This window comes from Passer domesticus, chromosome 19 (assembly GCF_036417665.1).
Source record: "Passer domesticus isolate bPasDom1 chromosome 19, bPasDom1.hap1, whole genome shotgun sequence".
Taxonomy (NCBI): Eukaryota; Metazoa; Chordata; class Aves; order Passeriformes; family Passeridae; genus Passer; species Passer domesticus.
In genome coordinates, this window is record NC_087492.1 from 5,698,942 (window position 1) to 5,707,831 (window position 8,890).

General features: G+C 46.4%; 1 long non-coding RNA gene across 2 annotated transcripts; it reads right to left on the reverse strand.

Annotated features, from left to right (window-relative positions):
* Positions 1–765: 765 nt before the first annotated feature.
* Positions 766–8,465, reverse strand: LOC135283537 (uncharacterized). Of its 2 annotated transcripts, XR_010349253.1 has the most exons (3): positions 7,511–7,901; positions 3,321–6,475; positions 766–3,233 (listed from the first exon to the last, which is right to left on the reverse strand). It is a non-coding gene; the product is annotated as an uncharacterized LOC135283537 (long non-coding RNA). The 2 variants fall into 2 exon arrangements; XR_010349252.1 differs by having other exon boundaries at positions 766–6,475; positions 7,511–8,465.
* Between the last annotated feature and the right edge of the window lie 425 nt (positions 8,466–8,890).

Here is an 8,890-nt window from a genome sequence, read left to right on the forward strand (position 1 = left end):
ACCTCAAGCACTGCCAGGCAAAGGAAAAGCTGTAGATATCCAGAGCAGTCTACGCCAGGCTGTAAAAAAGACAAAAATGAGGCAGCCAAGCCACGTCTGCATCCCAGCTTTTCTTAGAGCAATAACAACACAGCTAAACTGGGTCCCAAGTGTTGGCTCATATTTCCAAACACTTACTAACTATTGCAAGGAACAAGTGCCTCAGGGCTTGGCTGTATTTATGCTTTTGCTTTTCTTTAATAAAAGCTGCATTTATAATGCATGATTAATTGTTTTGCACAAGCCTCCCTTTTATGGGAACCTGTGAAATGTAAGTGATTTTTAATACCACCTCACAGACATCACTCCTTCTTCCCACCCCCATTACCATTAATCCACGCTGGAGAGAGATGTAACATTTGTCACTGCTTTATTATGAAGTGTAATGTTGCAAGTTATTTATGAGCTTGCTATTTATTGAAGTATTTGCTGGTAGTTTTAGCACTCCAACTTAGGGTGAGAATCAGCCACATTTTCCCCACTGCCTGCCAGAACCTTCTGCTGTTTAACCACTTCACTCCCTGTCTCTGGCTCTGCCCCCACAGCAGGCACCCAGCGAGGTGTTTTAGGGCAGATTCTCCTCCCTGGCACCTCCAAGGGACAGGACAAGGGAGTTCATTCCCCTCTTGTTCTCTCTTGGAGGAAAGTGATGTTTGGAAAGGACCCAGAGGCAACGAGCAGGAAAAATACTGTTGGTGAGAGGAATAGCAGATTTGTCTTTACAAGCAAGCTGGTAGATAAAACTAGCACTGGGAGATAAAAGAAACAACGGGAGGGATTGCACTGACTGATGAATGGAAAAAGGTATTTGCTTTTACAAATAAACTTTACATTTGCTGATAAATGAAATTAGACATTGAAAGATGAAAGAAACAATGGGGAAGAAAAACCCCTAAATTCCATGAGAATTAAAAATTAAAAGGGAGGGTTATACATTAGAGGGAAATCTTCAGTATCAGGTGTTTGGGGAAGTCTGAACCTCTCAAGTACCTCAGCCAATGGGGAAAGAGAGAAGGGAAATGCAGCCAGGAAATTGGGATAAAAAGGAGGCTGCATCCTCCAAAAATTTGAGAGATCCCAGGGGGATGCCCCATGGCCTCTGCCTTTATTTGAATCAAGTTCCAGGACTCCTCTGTCTCCTTTTTGGACATAAACCTCTGATGTTTGTGGATTAATTTTCCTGACATTGGGATAAGAGCAAAGAGAGAACAGGAGGCAGTGCTGCAGCTGTCCAGGGAGGAACAGAAATCGCCTCCATTGAAAGGTGTGGAATGATGGGATCCTCTGAAGGGTTGGACATGCAAGATGTGGAGATGAACAATCTGTCACCCTGCTTCAGCCAAGCCACATGAGCTACACATGGTAAGCATGGCTTGAACTCACATTATTCCACAATGAACAGAGGAAATTCATCAGACTTCAGGCTGATGAGAGACCCCAAGCCTAGGACTGAGCTCAAAGAGGGCTCTTAACTCAGAGCCACAACTCCCAGCAGCTCCTGAGCTGCGGCCACTCCTCCCTCAGTGGGCAGCCAGAGGGATCTGAGCCCAAAACTCCACAGAAAGCACAATCTCACCATGGCTGAGCTCAGCTGCTTTTCCATTTGCTTTTTATCAACTGCAGCCACCTAAGCAGTCAGTTTTCAGCTCCTGAAATGTCGTGCTGCAAAGTGTTTACAGCACTTAGCACTTTGTGCTGTGATCCCTTGCTGAAATGAAAGCACATATTTTATTGAGAGGAGCAGACACTTTGCAGGCACAGTTTCACTCCAGTCTGACACAGCTCCCTGGCACAGGCAGCATGCAGGGGTGATGCTCTCCTGCTCTGCCCTTTGCTGCAGGTACAGGTTTTGAAGGGTGTCAATTAGAAGGACACAAATTCTGTTCAAAAGTTTTAATAGCCCTGGGCAGAAATATTTGAATGTGTTTCCTCTCTTTCTATACATTTTTGTTCTAATCCTGCTGTGCCCATGAGTTCTGTTATATTTCCTGCAACACCTTTGCTGACAGAAAATACTATTCCTTCTAAACAAGGCAACTTGATTTTCATGAAAATTCCATGTTTTAAGAGAAGCCTGCTGATTGGAGGCATTTTGTAAAAAATCAAAACAAATCTGGGAACTTTGAGGTTTGCCTTCAAACTACTTTTTGGTGTGAATAATTCAGGAGGGGAGGACCCACACTCCCACTGCATTTGTCAGAGCAAAGCAGAGTCACCTGTAATTTCTGAGCACTAAACACTCTGAAATGCTGTTAATAGAGCATTTGGATATTTCCAGGGATTGTTCCAAAGAGAAAGCAAGACAGAAAACCACTCAAAGTCTTTTAACTGCCTTTTAGCAGACTGATCCAGCTGACTCCTGGACCCCCTCCAGAGGGTAAAATGATATAAATCCTCCACTCAGCAGCATTTTATCCTGCACCTCACACTAGGCTGGTGGGAAGTTGAAATAATTTCAAAATTCTTAGAACTGGTACAGATCTACTGAGGCCTGAGTGAAGAAAGGGGGTGTTTGATTGAGCCTCAGTGGCTGCCTGGCCTCCAGCTGCCGCTCAGGAAAGGGAGAACTCCACGATGAAAGCAAGGAGCAGCTTCTGTGCATGGCAGTGGGTGTCAGCCCTGCTCTGCCAAAACAGCAGCTTTTCCTTCAATCTGTGCCTCAGTTTCCCTCTCTGCAAACCCTCCTGGGGAAGCATCACCAGTGTGATGCCACCCCCAGGTGTGGCTGAGCTCTGGAGTGGAAGCAGAAGCTTCAGGGGCTCTCTCCCCGTCCCTCCTGAGAGCCCTTGAGGAGAGGCATGGCAGGTGCTGCACCCATGTCCTTGTTGAGATGCTCACAACAAACAGAAGAACACCATGGATTTGAGAAGGCTTCTCTTTTCTTTTTAATTTTAGCAGCATGCTGTCTTTTTATGCCCTCTCACAAAGTTTATGACTATTAATTGGCCACAATAAATCAACATAATGTTCATTGCAGCAAGGTGGTCTCCACCACTGTTTTCCACCACAATTCAAGTGCAGAGCCCTCTTTTAATCTTCTCTTCTCCTCGGTTTTTATGTCCACAGCCTTGGTAGAACTCCTTTCAGAGGCAAAGCTGACTCTTACCAGCTTCTCTTCTCCAACTCACTCTTTGTGACTCCCAGACCAGCAGTGAGCCCCTCCACGTCTCCACGGCAGACCGGGCTGGCAGCAGCTGTGGAGCAGAGATGGCGAGCAGCTTTGCTAAGAACAAACAGGATAATAAGCCCACCTTAATGACTGCAGAGGAACCCAATCTGACCTCATTTATATGCAAATGTTGGTGCCTTCCTCCTCCTCTTTGGGGGCAGGTGAGCTGAGTACAAAGTGTGGATAACAGCAACGCATTTGCATTCCACCAGAGCTGCTAGGAACTTTGTTCAGGGACTTAGGCTGTGTTTAAAACACAGAATCCCTCCTGAACAGAAAGCAGCTCCGTGTGGCTGCCACCTGGTATGGAACCACCAGAGCCTCGGGAAATTTTCAGCCAGCAGCTCCCACATCTTTTGTCAGCAGAGTTTGACTCCTTGTTCTCTGTCAGCAGGCTCGATTGGCATGGAAACCAGGCTCTGGTGCTGAGGAATCCATCTGTTCCTGCTGTTCCCTCCCCACCTGAAGCCAGGCAGTCCTGCTTTCAGTGGTTTGGGTGCCTGGGAGTTGAAAGGACTCTAAGAAGTTAAGAGATTGGGAGAAAAAAAAAAGATAAAATAAAAATGAACAGCAGATGTTCTTCCATCTCAGGATGGTTTTGCCTGCAAAAGCAGACCTCAGGTATCCCTCAAGTTGGGTGCCAGGCTATTTTTCTTTCCAAAATTAGAGGTGAAATAACTCTAATTCAGCATGTTTAGCTGGACCTGCCCACACAAATAACTGTTTTCTCCAAGGTTCTGCAGATCTGTGTCCCTATAGGCATTTTCTCGCCAACCACAGCAAAACCCACACCCTCCATAAATCTACACAGCATCCTTGTCCATCATCTTTTGGCAGCTACTCCAAGTCCTTCAGAGGACCAATTACCTTGTCTCAAATTCCCCCAGCTTGCTCCTATCTCAACCACTCTGCAGTTGGAGGAAGTTTGGATGAACTTCTGAATTTGAGGCATTCTGCTGCTCCACAGTCTGGCATTAATCTTGCACAGTGACCCCCAGCTTTCAGGGGAAGAGAGTTAGGAGGAAGTGAGTTGTGTTTTTAAAGGAAAAAAAATGAACATCATGTTTTTATGCAAATGGCTTTCAACTCTGAGTAGGGGCAAGAGAGAAAATGGGGGAAGAAATCCATTTAAAAAAAAAAAATCTTTCTGCTTCTATTATTTCCTCCTTTATGTTTTCACTGTGGCTTTAGTGGCTCTTTAAAGATGTACTACAAAGCTTTTAATAAAAGCCAGAATGAAAGGCAGAATCCACTTTAAGATCCTAAATCAGTCTTGCAATACGTGTCTAGACTCACACTCCCCTAATACATTAACTTTTTAGAAGTGAGATATTGTAACACCCCCTAATCCCTTCAGCTCTGCTAAACTCCCTGTCAAGGAGGGCTCTGTGTTCCTGTTTAGATGGGAAGCAGCAACATTAACAATGACCCCTTCCAGAGAACATTTAATGGGCAAGTAGATCACTGCAAGTACTTTTTCTTTGTGCCTCTCACTCATCTGGAGTCCTTTCCACCACTCCATGGGCACAGAAGGAAGGATTGCTTTGAACTCAGTGAGCAAAACCTGCAGGAGTTTGGTCCTAGTGCTGATGTTGGGGTTGATGGCACAAAATTCAGGTTACAGCAAGAGCCATTCCATCCTCAGTGAGCAGCAGCAATTTCCTCTGGTCACAGTTTCTCTTCCCTAGGAATTCAATTTTCAGTGCTGCTGGCTTTCCAAACTGAGAGTCCTTGGCAGCTTTTATCAGCCCCAGGAACGTGTTCTGCTGTAATTTGAAGTTTGGAGACTTAGCAAGGTTTCTAGTTTGCTTCCAGGCCTAAGTGTAGCATCCACAAATTGTCTCTTGAGAAAAAGTAACAAGCAGTGTCTAAAGGAAGTGTGGATTTGATTTTTTTCCTTAAAAAGACTCAACATTCTCAGTCCCAAGCAGGAGCTGTACTGACTTGTTTCCAGTGGAGATGCCAACCTGCTGACTCTTCTGCTGGGGAATGCCAAGGGCAAAACAACAGGTCACTGAGAAATCACGGGGTTTGTCTGGAGCTGCAGAGAGAAACCGGTTGTGAACTCGATCCCCCGAGATCCCAGCTCCATTCCTGGCCTCCCCACTTCCCACACAACCACAGGCAAATCACTTCATCTCACAGAATTCAGTTACCCAGCTGTGAAGGGAGGATAAGAAGAGCTTTGTTCCTCCAGGCCCTTGTTTGATGTCGCTGTGCAGACTGCAGCCCCTGTGAGGCACAAACCCTTGCTCTTCCCTTGTATCTACAACTGTTTTTTCGGGTTTTTTTTTAAACAACTACCAAACAAATCCATGATCCCAAAGACTCAGGAGAGGTACCTGGAAGTACAGCAGAGTGTGTTGCTCTCCTGCATTGCCTGCAGCCTTTGGATGCAGGCTCAGCTTTCGAGCAACTGCCCCAGCAGCCACAAACCTCAGGAGCCCCAGGCAGGCTGCACTAAATTTAGATCCTCTCTTCCGTGCTTCAGCTGGGATTTCCACTGATTGATTTCTCTCCCCAGGCTGCTCAGAGGGATCCCTGGTTAGTTATTACCCTCCTGCAGGGAGAAAGGGCCCTGTTTGTACTGCCAACACCAGCCAAGCTGCTCTGAGCAGAGCAGAGAGTGCCAAGCCCTACATCAAAGCATCAAGGCCAGAACCTCTCCTGTGTGTGCCAGGAAGCACAGGAAACCATCCCTGGAGCTGCTAAACCTCTGTGCAGAGCCAGGGGAAGGCCAGGAAGAGCAGAATTCCTCACCCAGCTCCTCTGGGGTGCTTGGTGCCAAGGCCAGCCTGGCACAAGGCCATGGGCAGCTCTCCCAGGTGTGTGACCCCATCCCCTGCAGCATCACCTTCTGGAGGACTCAGATTACCAAAACCCAAGACCTGGCTCTTGCCAGATCAAAAAAAAAAGCTCAATGAAACTGAAACATCTTTGCCCTGGGGCCACTTGGTGCTTGCTTAACTGCATCACTCCGTTAAGGATGCAGTTTAAGGCTGAATGTCTGGTTTGCATGAAGATTGATGACAGCTGGTTAGCCATATTCCTTGGATATTAACAGCACAGCTTTATCCTGGTGATTTCTCATTGCTCCAAACAAGATGAAGGACTTCAGACCCAGCCAGCAGGAAACCAAGTTTGGCTATTACCAGCAATTAAAGAGTCAAAAAGAAGCAAAGATAACTCTGCAGCAGCAGCCAGACTCTCATTAGATGCAGTGATTTCCAGGATCCCATGCACACTTTACCCAGGTTCCAAAGTGAGCTGTGAAACAACATTTCAAAGACAATTAAAACACCATAAGCAATCATGTGTGAATATTCCTGAATGCAGCTACTAAATAAGAAACAATGACAGATCAGCAAAGGAAGGAATCATAGTTTAATCTAATCTTTAATGGGTGTTTATTAATGATTATCCCAATTTAGAATGAGCCACTTGTTACAGATTGAGCTGTCATATTGGATCCAAGGTTCAGCACTCAACAGGTTCATGGGCACTGAAAATGAGATTTGTGTACAGAGTGAACATGCCTGATCCTGCTGGAACATTCTGTGTGGACTGAATTATCTGCGCAGAGGCCACTGGCACAGACTGGGAAATGGGGCAGCAAACCAAGGAGTCACAATTAAAAACGGGGGTAATAGAAGAGCACAGAAGTGAGAAAACAACAAAAAAAATCACCCAGCCCCATGATTGCTGCAGAACAGACAGAAATATTTACAAAAGCATTCCCTGGAGGAAGAGGAATGGTTGTGTCTCAGAGAGAACCAAGGTCTGGTGGGTTGCTAGTGGGAGGTTTGAGTTGCTCAGGCTGAGAAGGCAGAGTGGGGCAGGAACTTGTGGGTGGAATTTGGGCATATTCACTGTGAGAAATGGTGGGAAATGTTCCCTGCAGCCATTAAACCAAGGCTGAACAGCCTGGGGAAAGAGAGACCAGCTCAGCAGCCCCCCAGGGGGACACAACATCAGGGAAGCTCCTTCTGCCCACCAAATTCCCAGCTGGAAGAGCTGCAAGCCCACAGTAAACAGCAGTCAAACACCTCTGACCACATTTTTACAGCCCATGAGACAACCAGATTGGTCTGTATCCTCAGAACTACAGCCCAAGCTCCTGCTCAGTGATTCAGCTGCTCAGCTTCAGTTTATCTGCAAAAAGCCCCAGCAGAGGAGCTCAGGGGCTGGGGCAGGGCTGTGAGCTCCGGGTCCTGCTCTCAAATCCTGGCAGAGGATAGATGGCAGTGCTTAACTTTGCATTAGAGAGGGTAAGTGCTGAATAGAAAAAGGGTCTGATCTTACCTCCAAAGCCTGCAGGGATAGGGCAGGAATTTAACTGAAGAGAAAGAGCAGTGTTCACCCACCTTTCATCCTCCTCTAATATGCTCTGTCTTTCCAGACAACTAATTCTGTTCTCTCAGGGATAAGCCAACATCTTGCTGGGCTATTTTTAATCCTCCTCAGCTACCCAGGTGGACAACTGTATTTGTGGAGAGCTCCCCAGGCAGGCTCAAACACTCTCAATTACTGAATCCTCAGGTCCTGGGCTCCAGCTCTGCTTCTCCTGAGGTAAATGTGTCACTGCCTCCTCGGGGCCTCTGGCCTGACACACATTCCTCCTTCCTGGAGCTCACTTCATTAACCACCAGTGCCTACCTCTCACTTTATTGCTTCTTTGGCTTTAAGGGTGTCTGAGTTAAGGGTTTATCAAAGCAGATCATCCACAGCTGGCTCAGTGCTGCAGCAAAACGCTCACTAATGGCCCAGCTGGAATTCAGCTTTTGCTCTCACACCTGCCCAGGTGTCCCTGCACTGAGCCAGTGCCTTTGTGTCATTGCATTGACATTGGCCCCAGGTCTGAGCTGGGGGCTCAGTTCTGTCCTCTGTGGATGGAACAAAAGTACTCATTTGCATGAGTAACCACCCACCATGCCAGGCCAAATATTGTCCTTGTTTTCATCAGAAGATTAATTAGTGCTTGGAAAGAGAAGATTAAAGTGAGTTGTCTTCACTGCCCAGATGGAGCAGGAAGAAAATTGCTTTTGCTGTGTCTTCAGCAGTGGCTTCACCCCCTCCACAGCCAGTGCTGTACCAGTAACTCATGGAGCTTGGACACAAACAGGACACCCTGGGATAACAAACAGTCCCAGATGGTTTGTGTCTGCAGTATAGCTCATGTCACACCTCGATGGATTGTCTTCCACTCAGATTTATCTCCCCAAAGCAAAATGGCTAAAAGGTAATATTCTGGGGGATTTTTTTCATTATAAAAAAAATAGAGGGTGATTTATATTAGGGAGAAAAGCCTGGAAGGGCACCAGTTTCTTTTTGCAGTTGTACATCCAAAGGCCTGATCAAGAGCTGGTGTTGCTTAAGGCATTGTGGTGTCTCATCCAGCACTACAAAAATTGTTAAGCCACTACATCTTCTCCTAGTGGGGAAAAGAAAACAGGTGATCTGTGCATTTATTTTAAGTCAAAGATAGTTTTTGGTAGGTATAACTGCTGAGATCCAAGAGACACTCCCACCACCAGCCAAGGCAGAAAGGTTTGCATTAATCTTTTGCTCATGGGGGAGTTCATCATAAATCCCAACTTCTGGCATGAGCTACAAGAAGTTTCACCCCAAGGGCAGTGCTGTGTGTGATACTGTGACCCTTGGCTTTAATGTGCATATTAACAC